General features: G+C 38.5%; 1 pseudogene; it reads left to right on the top strand.

Annotated features, from left to right (window-relative positions):
• Positions 1-5,847: 5,847 nt before the first annotated feature.
• LOC113362418 lies at positions 5,848-5,947 on the top strand (annotated as a pseudogene).
• The last annotated feature ends 6,970 nt before the right edge of the window (positions 5,948-12,917 follow it).

Below are 12,917 nucleotides of genomic sequence, written 5' to 3'. Positions count from 1 at the left end.
GTATACCCATAAAACCTTTATACTCCAGACCCTAGCTATCTACACAGAACCTTGGAAGGTACTAAAGAATCTCCTTGGTTGGCATACTTATTGACTACAAGAGGAAATACCCTGATGCGAAATTCCAATTGTTGTACACGAGTTCGCACTCAAGCATACTAAAATTCATATAAAGTGACAGAGCTCTACTCAGATAGTCGCATCCAAACTCAGAATCAAACAAATCACATGGATAGATTAAGAAGATGGATATAGAAAAACATAGATGGTTTTGATGTTGACTAATGAACGGTGTTTCTCATATCTGTCTGAAGACCACTGCCATAATGAACCTATCCTAATGGACTGAGATACCGGTCTGACTAATATCAATACACTGGCATATACAAGGGTACCAGTGGTCGATAATCCTAACTCTAGGTCAACACAACTGGCATATATAAGGGTTCCAGTTATCGACTTTATTGAATTTATTCCAGTTGGTCTGATGGTTTGGTCTCAATTTCTATTTTTTTATTATTATTATTTTATTTTTTTTGGCTATCTCAATCAGTCTATTTCACCCTAGTAATGGTAACAACTTGAATCGTGAGCCCCACCTAATCACTTAGAGAAATATATTTTAAAAATAAAAAAAATAAAAATAGAAGTGAAAAGGACTCAATGAGACATGGCGAAACTACATGTTATTTCTAACACCTGAGCTCTGTGCTTTTATGAATAGACTCTTTAGATGTTTCCATCTAATTAGATTGGTCCATCAACTCCTACAACCAAAATGCTTCCATCCACTTAGATTGGGTAGTACCATCCTTAATAAGGATAAATTTCTAGGCTCTGGAGTTTATTTATTGCAACTAAAAGGTAACAAAAAGTTCTACCCCACCCCCAAACTTAAATCTAACATTGTCATCAATGTTTCTAATTAAAGAACAGTACCAAAAATATAAGTAACATGAGGAAATAGTAAAGAGAGAAGTCGGAAAGATAGTACCTGGGTGAAGTGTAACCAAAAACCTACAAAAATAATATACAACATACAAAATCGCCTCGATGGTCAATCAAGGTAAACAGGGTCCTCCAGAGGGACCTCCTCAACATCACCTGTAGGAAAAGGCTCTATAAAGAGCTTCAGTCGCTGACCGTTAACCTTCGAAGAACTACTACCATCTGGTGTCTCAATCTCAACAACGCCATGATAAAAAACAGTACGGACCATAAAAGGACCGGTCCATCGAGAGCGCAACTTCACGAGGAATAGATGCAACCGAGTGTCATATGGAAGAACTTTTTTACCTGGAGAAAATGACTTTCGTAAAATATTCCTATCATGCACAAGTTTCATTTTGTTCTTATACTCCTTAGCACTATCGTATGCATCTCTACGAATCTCGTCCAACTCATTGAGCTGGAGCTTTCTTTGAGCTTCTGCCTTGTCAAGTGAAAAGTTTAAGTTCTTAAAAGCCCAATAGGCTCGATGCTCTAACTCAACAGGCAGGTGACATTCCTTTCCAAACACTAAACGATAAGGTGACATTCTAATGGGTGTCTTAAACGCATTACGGTAAGCCCATAAGGCATCAGTAAACTTCAACGACCAGTCTTTCCTATTTGGATTAACTGTTTTCTCTAGAATACGTTTAATTTCCCTATTGGAAACCTCTACCTGACCACTAGTCTGAGGGTGATATGGGGTTGCTACTTTATGAGTAATACCTTATTGTTTCATTAAAAGAGCAAACGGTCTAGTACAAAAGTATGAATCTCCATCACTAATTATATCTCGCGGCATACCAAAGCGTGTAAGTATATTCTCTTTCAAAAACTGGACTACGACCCTGTGGTCATTCGTTTTACACGGAACCACCTCAACCCACTTAGACACATAGTCTACAGCGACAAGTATGTAAAGATAACCAAACGAAATAGGAAATGGACCCATAAAATCAATGCCCCACACATCAAAGACCTCAATCACTAAAATAGGGTTCAAAGGCATCATATTTCTACGGGAAATGGTTCCTAACTTCTGGCAACGCTCACAAGAAGCACAATGACTATGGGAATCTTTAAACAACGAAGGCCGGTAAAATCCACACTGCAAAATCTTAGCAGCAATCTTCATAGCACTAAAATGACCCCCACATGCATGTTCATGATAAAAGGAGATAATACTAGACTGGTCACTCTCAGATACACATCTCCTAATAATCTGGTCCAGACAATACTTAAACAGATAAGGATCGTCCCAAAAGAAATGCTTAACCTCGGCTAAAAACCTAGAACTATCTTGCTTACCCCAATGTTGAGGCATTCGACCAGTAACAAGATAATTCACTATATTTGCATACCAAGGTGATTGGGAAACAGAGAACAATTGTTCATCAGGAAAACTATCCCTTATATGAAGGGAATTATTAGGGGAACTAACAACTAGCCTAGACAAGTGGTCTGCTACTACATTCTCTGCACCCTTTTTGTCTCTAATGTCTGGGGAAAATTCCTGTAACAATAGGATCCATCTAATCAATCTAGGTTTGGTATCCTTCTTAGATAAAAGGTATTTCAAAGCAGCATGATGTATAGATTATGATCTTAGAACCTAATAGGTAGGACCTAAACTTATCCAAGGCAAACACGATGGCTAAAGTTCCTTTCGGTGTGTTAGTTCATTTGGGCATCATTCAGAGTTTTGCTAGCATATAATAATATCAATGAGTAATTTGTTTTCTCGTTGTCCTAACGACGCCTATAGCATAATCTGAAGAATCACACATAATCTCAAAGGGTAGGTTCCAGTTAGGCCTGGACTATCGGGGGCAGTAGTGAGTAAAGTTTTAAGCTTCTCAAAAGCCTCTAAACAAGCATCATCAAAGACAAACTTAACATCTTTTGCAAGCAAATTGCAAAGAGGTCTAGAAATCAAGCTAAAATCCTTAATGAATCGACGGTAAAAACCTGCATGCCCTAGGAATGACCTAATATCTTTTACGGTTTTTGGGACCTGTAAAGTCTTAATAAGGTCAACTTTGGCTTTGTCTACCTCTATACCCTTTGAAGAGACGATGTGCCCTAAACAATTCCTGATTTAACCATGAAATGGCATTTTTCCCAATTAAGCACTAAATTTTTTTCCTTACACCTAGTCAACACTAATGTCAAATGATGCAAGCACTCATCGAAAGATGAACCAAACACTGAAAAATCATCCATAAAGACCTCTAAGAACCGTTCTACCATATCAGAAAATATGCTCATCATACAACGCTGAAAAGTTGCAGGGGCATTACATAGCCCGAAAGGCATGCGTCTATACGCAAAGGTACCAAAGGGACGGAATGGTTTTCTCTTGGTCTTCTGGGGCAATAACGATCTGATTATAACCGGAGTAGCCATCTAAGAAGCAATAGTGACTATGTCCAGCTAATCGCTCTAGCATTTGGTCGATAAAAGGAAGGGGAAAGTGATCCTTCCTTGTGACCTTGTTCAATTTCCTATAGTCAATACACACACGCCATCCCGTGGTCACTCGGGTTGGGATTAATTCATTATTATCATTCTGGACTACAGTGATACCTGATTTCTTGGGGACAACCTGAACAGGGCTGACCCACTTACTGTCTGAAATTGGGTAAATAATACCCGCATCTAACAACTTAAGCACCTCTTTTCGAACTACCTCTTTCATGTTAGGGTTCAGTCGACGTTGCATCTCCCTAGAAGGTTTGGAGTCTTCCTCTAAATGAATCTGATGCATACACACAGTAGGACTTATACCCTTAATGTCTGCTATAGTCCACCCTAAAGCTTCCTTATTGTCTTGAAGTACATTTACTAGCCTACTTTCCTGATCACTATCCAAATTGGAAGCTACAATCACAGGTAAAGTCTCAGATGGGCCTAAAAACACATACTTTAGAGTATCGGGTAGTGGTTTAAGGTCCAACTTTGGGGGCTCTTCTAAAGAAGGAATTAGGGTAGTCTCAGAAACTGGTAACGGTTCGAACCTAGCTTTCCATCTATCAGTGTCTAACACAGGGGTAGAATCTAATAGAGCATTCACCTGTTCAATAGTGCTATCGTCGTCAAAATCTAAACCAAAATGGGATAGACAACTTTCTAATGGGTCTTCAGACAAGATGTTTGGTAATGACTCCTGAACTAAGGCTTCTATCATGTTCACCTCCTCAACACATGTGTCATCTAGCTCATGAGGTTGCTTACTGACATTAAAAATGTTCATCTCCATAGTCATATTACCAAAAGATAAACTCATCACACCATTTCGACAGTTAATGATCGCATTAGACGTAGCTAAAAATGGGCGACCTAAAATCACAGGTATCTGGTTCTCTGGGTCAGGGACAGGTTGGGTATCTAGGACCACGAAATCCACTGGATAAATAAACTTGTCGACCTCAATAAGAACATCCTCGATAACACCTCGAGGGATTTTAACAGACCTATCAGCTAACTGCAGTGTCATCTGAGTAGGTTTCATTTCACCAAGTCCTAGCTGTAAGTATACATGGAATGGCAGAGTAAGTTCACACTGGCTCCTAAGTCAAGTAAAGCTTTTTCTACCCGGAAGTTACCTATTGTGCAAGCAATGGTAGGAGAACCTGGGTCTTTGTACTTTGGAGTTGTGGTGTTCTGAATGATTGAACTTACGTGACTAGCTAAAAAGGCTTTCTTATGGACGCTAAGTTTTCGCTTTCGCGTACACATATCCTTAAGGAACTTGGCATAAGCAGGAATTTGCCTAATTGCATCTAATAAGGGAAGGTTTATGGTAACTTGCTTAAAAACCTCCACTATGTCATTAAAGTTCGATTCCTTCTTTGTTGGTACTAATAGCTGAGGAAATGGGGCTCTAGGCTAAAATCAGACCTTTCAGGAACCGAATTCACATCATCAGAAACTTTATCAGTCTCTTCAGCTACTGGTCCTGAGAGGTGAGATCCTGAGGGGTGAACTACAGTATGTTCACTATCGGGCATGGTTACCTTATTGTCTACAACTCTACCACTTCTAAGGGTTCTAACAGCATTCAATTGATTCGATGGTTTTGCACCTAATTCATGAACTCCTCTAGGGTTGGGTTGTGTTTGACTAGGAAACTTACCTTTTTCTCTCAAAGAATCACTTATCAGACCAACCTGGGTTTTTAACTCGGAAATAGCCTGACTATTTTCTTGTCCTATCCTTACTAGCTTGTAGACTCTGTTCTACGGATAACTGGAATTTTGCAGTTTGCTGAGTTAACAAGGCGAGAGATTCCTCTAAACTTAGGATTTTCTTATCTGACTGATTCTGAAACTGAGCTAGTCCTGAAGGATTCTTAGTATAGCCAAAACCTGGGGGAGCATTAGAATTACTAAACTGACCTTGACTTTGGCCCTTAGACCACGAAAGGTTCGGATGGTTTCTCCAACCAGGATTATAGGTTTCTGAATATGGGTCAATCTTTTGACGGTTATCAAATCTAGTGTTATTATAAAGAGCATTGGCTGCTCTTCAATATTCTGGCCTTCCCAAAAAGGCTCCACTCTACCACTAGTCTGGCCCACTTCTAAGGCTTCTAACCTTTTTGCTATAGCAGCAATTTTGGCATCTGATTCATAGCCTCCTTCTACCCTATTAACGTTTCCTCTACTTAAAAGAATTGTTTTCTGGGGTGCCCTACTATTTTCCCATTGCTGGGTTTTTTCGGCGATTTCATTAAAAAATTCCATCGCCGCATCAACAGTTTGGTTTTCAAATCCACCAGTGCATAGAGACTCAACCATGGTCGTTGTGGAATAATCTAAACCCTCATAAAGGATCTGAACTAGCCTAACCTTTTCTAAACCATGATGAGGACACTGGGATAATAAATCATTGAACCTTTCCAAATACCTATATAAAGATTCTCCCTCTTGTTGTGAAAATGTGCATATTTGCGTCCTAATAGACGATGTTTTGTGCCTAGGGAAAAACTTATTGAAAAAGGCAGATGTAAGTTGTTCATATGTCTCAATTGACTCGGAGTCCAAACTATCAGCCACGACTTGGCCTTATCTTTCAGGGAAAATGGGAATAACCTAAGTTTCAAAGCATCATCATCTAAGCCTCTAATTCTTAGAGTACTACAAATTTCCTCAAAATCCCTAACATGGTAATAAGGGTTTTCATTTTCTTTCCCTAAAAAGATTGGGAGCATCTGTAAGGTCCCAGGTTTCAGTTCATAGGGTGCCTCCGTTTCAGCTAACTTAATACACGAAGGACGGTAGTCCTAGTTGGATTCAACAAAGCTTTCAAAGTTCCATTCTGGCGCTATCGGAAAAGGGATTCTCTCCTCAGTCGGACGTTCAAAAACAGACTCTTCAAAATCGGACTTTCTAGATTAAGGTAATCGAGACGCTTCGAACTACTAGGTTTCTCTTTAACAAATCTACCTAGTGCGTCTCTTTTACGTTCAGGCATAAAAAATAAGGAAGGGTAAGCAACACAGATCAAGGCCGACTCAACCAAATCAAACCTATTGATTTCTAGCAAACAAAAAGCATGATGGCTCCACTTAGATTGTTTCTAGACCAGCTTCTAATCCTTCGAACGGGAATTCGTTACAATTTAAGCAAACCCCTCTGGAATCAATCCGAGTTAACGTAAGTTGAATAGAGGCGGAAGCTCGGTGGAGCTTTGATACCCAAGGCCTCACCGGTATTACAAGGCGGCGCAGTCACGCATTCAACTTACAGAAACCGTCAAGAACTTCGAAGTATGCTTAAAAGAGTAACCAATATTTTTCGAATGACTTTCCTGTTAAGCTCGTTACCCTATCGGTCTCGTTCTAGTCAAAATTTTAGGCTTAGGTTCGCGTAGGTTACGTGTTCCTAAAGCGGGCAAGAAGAGAACGGTGATGAAATCCGAACCCTTATCTTGTATGGCCAGGCCTTGCCCTTTACTAGAAAAATAAATGTCCGTATTCAGTCCTCAACATATATGCATACGAAGGAGTCCAGTAACTCGCTGACAGGGGATTCGCGAGTGTTTAGAATCTTACCTCCCGTTCCAGACGGGGGATGAATCGGTTGTAGTCGACTCGGGCCACTGACTCCGATGTCTAGTGTACGAACCCAAGGTGCAGAGACAATATCGTAATTGTCCTCCTTCTCTGCAAACAGTTTATATTTAAAGTACCCTTCCGTAGGGTAATAAAAAAAATAATGTCCCAAAGTCCAAAAGTCCAAAAAAAAAGAAAAATTACAAAAATAATAAACCCTAATACAATTTTTTTTTTAAAAGAAAATAAACAAACCCTAAACTAAAATTGTTTAAAATAAAATTGTCTTCTTTTCTGTTCTTTTTGCTTTAATCTTTAGCTCCAAGTCTTTATGAAATCACCAAACTCTTTGGCTCAATTTTCTTTATGATCCAGAAGCTGTAGACACAAGATAAATACCCAAAAATATAAAAAAGAACAAAAATAATAATAAAATAAATCTAAAATCCTAAAAACAAGTCCACGTCGGCGGCGCCAAAAATTGATGTGATTTGTAGATAGTGGTAAAAAGTGATTCGATTCTCGAACTTGTGAAGGATAACTTTAGACTAAAATTCAAAACTAAATAGAAAACTCGCTAATAATTATAACAAACACCGACAAAGTTGGTATCAATATTAAAAGAACACTGAGGCTGAGATTCCACTATTTTCCAAGTTCAAAGTGAGTTGGTCCAAAAATTTATATTCATTCAATTTTCTCGTTTAATTTGATTCTAAAATATTGCAACTAATAAATTTTCAAAAGTAATAATTTTAAATACCAAGTATGAAGCATCAAGAGTCTATAAACTAAGCATACTCCATCAAAATAGATCACAATCACTCAAATAAAAATCATATTCAATAATAGTTCAAGGCAAATAATCATAATAATAAGTGCAATAAATTAAATAAAATAGATTGCACCGCTTTTTGTTGGAAAAATAGCTTCCTCTATCGCCTCAGCAATGGGGTTTAGCTCCTCATATTATTCACGTTCTCAAAATAGGTGTTTATAGCTCAAAAGTGTGAAAAACAAGAGAAAACTAATAAAGCAGACAGTTTGCAACGCTAGAAAGGCGTTACAAACAGACTGTTACAATGGGTTTTGAACTGTTACAGAGAAAAGATGACAAGCTTGTGATATATGAGATCTGTTGAATAGCGATACTTCTGTTGTGTTGTTTGAATAAGACTGCCTCTGCGACTGTCCTCCTCCATCCAATGTTCTTCAGCTTCTCTTCTTCACCAGCAGCAGGTGAATATTCCTGCAACTCGATCTCTGGAGCTCTGTGGTGTTCTAAACTTCTCTGAAAGGATTCGTACCGACCCCCAACTAATCGATCCCCCCTTCTGGAACTCATACAGCTCATATATATACACACATAAACCACGATATTTCGAGTAATATTTCAATTATCTTTCCGTATTCTTCTCTGCAAGTCACGACCTATTTTCCCTTCCTTTTTTATCTTTACGCGGCTTCTGTTTTCTTGAAACTTCCTAAAGTAGATAAGAGTCGAAACATAGGGTAATATTTCTTCTCCAGCTTTCGACGTAACTGCCAAATATAAGCCACCATATCCCGGGAAACTTTCATCCCAAGTTTTATCGATAACTGACTAGGGAACCTTCAATCTTCTCTTTCACTAAGAAACTTAGCTATTTGTCCGACTTGAAGTTATAAGTTAGCAAGAGACTGGGAATTATTCTTAAAATTCTGCCTGGTTTCTTCTTGAAAACCATAGTGGTTCTTTGATAACATCTCATGGTTCTTTGCTAACATAGTAAGGATTTTTCTAAGGTGGAGATTTTTTTCTCATTCTGAAACTGGGGTTGACCTGAAGAGTTCTTAGCATAACCAAAACCTGGGGGAGGCTGAGAATTACAAGACTGTCCTTGATTCTGACCCTTAGACCAAGAAAAATTAGGATGGTTTCTCCAACCAGGGTTGTAAGTCTCTGAGTATGGGTCAAACTTCTGACGGTTCTCAAACCTAGCGTTGTTATAGACAACATGGGTTTGCTCTTAACTAACCTGACCTTCCCAAAACGAGTTATTGGGTTCTACTCCACAACTAGACACTTGAGAGTCTCTAAACCTATCATCAGGTTCAACAAGAGACCTATGTTTAGGATGATTCAATTCCAAAGCTTCTAACCTTCTATACAAAGCAGCAAACTTAGCATCAGACCTGAATCTTGTATCTACCACATTGGTGTTACTTCTATTGACCAAGAGTCTTTTGGGGGGTTCAACACAAGACTCCCACTATTGGGATTTTTGAGCGACAACTCCTAAGAAGGTAAAAGCATCATCATCACTTTTACTAGTGAACTCACCAGGGCACATAGACTCAACCATGGCTTTGGTTGAATAGTCCAAACCATCATAAATAATCTCTACGAGTTTCATCTTACCAAATCCATGGTGAGGACACTGGGATGAGAGATCACTGAATCTCTAAAAACCTATAAAGAGACTCTCCCTCTTGTTGCACACTAGCACTAATTTTCTGCCTAACAGACGCAGTTTTATGCTTAGGGTAGAATTTCATATAGAAAGCAGCAATAAGTTCCTGCCATGTTTCAATGGATTCAGATGGTAGGTTGTTCAGCCAGGTCTTGGCTTTATCTCTCAAGGAAAAGGGAAACATCTTAAGTTTTAAGACTTCATCAGTAAGGTCTTTTATTCTAATTGTCCCACAAATTTCCTCAAAGTCCCTAATATGAAAATAAGGGTTCTCGTCATCTTTCCCTAAGAATATAGGGATCATCTGAAGAATACTAGATTTTATCTCGAAATTAGCCGTAGTGGCTGGCAATTTAATGCACGAGGATCGGGTGGACCTAGTTGGGAACATGTAATCTTTCAAAGTTGCCATCGCTGGCACAGCTGAAGTACTAGGGGTATTTTCCTCACGAAGATACAGATTCTCAAAACTGAAGTTTCCAAAAACAGGGCTCTCAAAAGAAGAGTCTTCGAGCTCCCCGCTTCCACAAGAAGAACTACTAGGTTTTTTACTAATCAATCGACCTAGATTATCTCTTTTCCAAGCCCGTTTTCTTATTACCTCGGGCATACATTAGAAAAACAAATAAAAGAATCCTAAAGGAAGGGAGGTTCTAAGCAAACACAAAGCAGGCTGACTTCACCAAAGTAAACCTAAAGATTTCTAGCAAAAAAAAAAGCATGGTGGCTCCACTTAGATTGTTTCTAGACCAGCTTCTAATCCTTCGAAAGGGAATTCGTTACAATTTAAGCAAACCCCTCTGGAATCAATCCGAGTTAAAGTAAGTTGAATCGAGACGAGGGAAGCTCAGTGGAGCTTTGATACCCAAGGCCGCACCGGCGTTACAAGGCGGCGTATTCAACTCACAGAAACCATCATGAACTTTGAAGCATGCTTAAAAGAGTAACCAATATTTTTCGAATGACTTTCCTATTAAGCTCGTTACCCTATAGGTCTCGTTCTAGTCAAATTGTAGGCTTAGGTTCGCATCTGGTTTCATTTTCCTAAGGAGGGAAAGAAGGGAACAATGATGAAATCCGAACCCTTATCTTGTATGGCCAGTCCTTTCCCTTTACTAGGAAATTAAAGAAGCCGTTTTCAAATCCTCAACATATATGCAAACGAAGGAATACAGTAACTCGCTGATAGGGGATTCGCGAGTGTTTCGAAAAACTTACCTCCCGTACCAGACGGGCGAAGAACCGCTGAAGTCGACTCAGGCCACGACTCCTATGTCATGTACGAACCCGAGGGGCCGGGGCGATATCGTGATCGTCGTCCTTCTCTGCAAACAGTTTATATTTAAACTACCCTTCCATAGGGTTTAAAAAAAATAAAGTCCCAAAGTCCACAGTCCAAAGTCCAAAAATAAAGTGCAAAAGAAAAAGATAATCTAAAAAAATAAAAATAAATGTCTCTTTCTCTCTCTCTTTTTTAATTAATTTTTATTCTTCTTTTCTTTCGCTCCTTTCGCTTTGCTTTTACTCCAAATCTTTAAGTATTCACCAAAAGCTTTGGCAAATTTTTCTTTCGCTCCAAACTCCAAAATCTGTAAGGAAAGGACAAAAACCCAAAAATGTAAAGAAGAACAAATAAAATAAAAATGAAAAAACAAATAAACACCTAAAAAAAAATCTGAAAACTCTAGCCTAAAGACAAGTCCGCGTTGGCGCCGCCAAACATTGATGTGATTTTCAATTGAGTTGTAGTAATAAGTTCGTTGAGACCTGTGAAAGCAAAAGATTTTAGACTTATAAAACTTAAAAATAGAAAATTTATTGCAAAATTGATTTCAAGATATTAAAAGTAACCAAGACACTAGATTCCACTATTACACATGAATGAACGATACCAAATATGTTTCAAAACTCTAACTATCCTTTAAGTCCTTTATTTCTTAATTCACACATAATCAAACATATTCCCAAATATTAATTGTATTCCCTAAGAATAGACTATCAATCGATTAAACAAAGTATAATCTATCAAATTGAATCACAAGTAATTAATAAAATTATGTGAACATTTAGAACTCCGCAAAAACGGTAATTGAATGAATTAAAAATTGTAAATTAGAGAAAATAAAATTGTTACCAATCATTCATGCATAGATAACTTCATCCATTGCCTTGGTTGCGCGAGAATTATCTCATCATCATGGAAACACGCTCAATATTCATTTTTATTGCTCAAAGGGTGTTTACAAAGATGAAATGGGAGAAACAATGATAAAACCGGGTTTGTAACAGTTATATTTGTTACAAACTGAAAAGAACGATAGAACAGTACTGTCGCTGATTCTGTAGCTCTCGACCCACGCCTGTGTGTCGTTTCCACTGTTGAAAAACGACTGTCTTGGATGGTCTGTTCTTCGTGTTCTTCAGATGAGCAGCAGCAGAAAAATATTTCTAGTGGTTCTGATTATCGCCTCTGTCTTCTCCAAAACTCTCCCAAACTCTCAGTAACCATCTATGACTCATCGGGATCCTTTTTATAACCAGTTGCACCATTGAATCTCGTAGTTAACTCAAGAATAATCCTCTTTTACTCTCCTGCCATTTATGTGAAATATTTCCTTTTTTTTTCTCTGCACGCATCTGCTGGTGATTCCCATGCATCAAAAACTCTTCAAACACGTGCCATACACTTCCTAGAATGAGTAGAACTCTTGCAGGGAATAAATATCCATGTAACTTCCACAAAACAACTCGAGAAAATCCCGAGAATATTGCCTTCTCTGTTATGAATAATGACCGAAAATATGAAGATTTTGGTTCCTTTTTTAGCTCTCAAACACGTCAACTGATTCCCATTCTTTCCAAACCTGATGGATGCAAATCCTGCGAGAATTATCTTCTCCCAATTGCCAGAAATACCACCAACCAACCCCGAATATCTCTCTTCCCTGTTTAATCCAAAACCTGATTATTCAACCTAGATTTCTCGAATCCAACGAACATACCTTCTCTGTATAGGCCTAAGAAGTTAATCCAAATCAAAAACAGCGGTTGAATCTCTTCGGAAATGGCCCAAAACTCGAACCCTACTGTGGTAGTAAACTGTGCACTTTTCCCGCCAAATTCATTTTTGAAATGTTGAAGATGAACTGCCCCTTATCCACGACAGGGGTGCGCATAGCAGGTGGCGCCTGGGATGCCCCTTATCCAATCTGAGAGTCCGCATAGCAAATATCCTTCGGGGTATTCCGCATAATTTTTCGAGCCGATTTTTCCAAAAATGTTTATTGGCAAAAAAAATACCTACACACATAAAACGCCATAATTAGTACAAAAATCGAGCACTAACAATAGAGACACTGAGGACAATTTAGACACAAAAATGTGTCTATCATCGTGTTCCTATTAGACAACATCGGCAA

This window comes from Papaver somniferum, chromosome 3, assembly GCF_003573695.1.
Source record: "Papaver somniferum cultivar HN1 chromosome 3, ASM357369v1, whole genome shotgun sequence".
Lineage (NCBI taxonomy): Eukaryota > Viridiplantae > Streptophyta > Magnoliopsida > Ranunculales > Papaveraceae > Papaver > Papaver somniferum.
The sequence above is the reverse complement of the archived record's forward strand: the minus strand, read 5'-3'. Positions and strand labels throughout refer to the sequence as shown.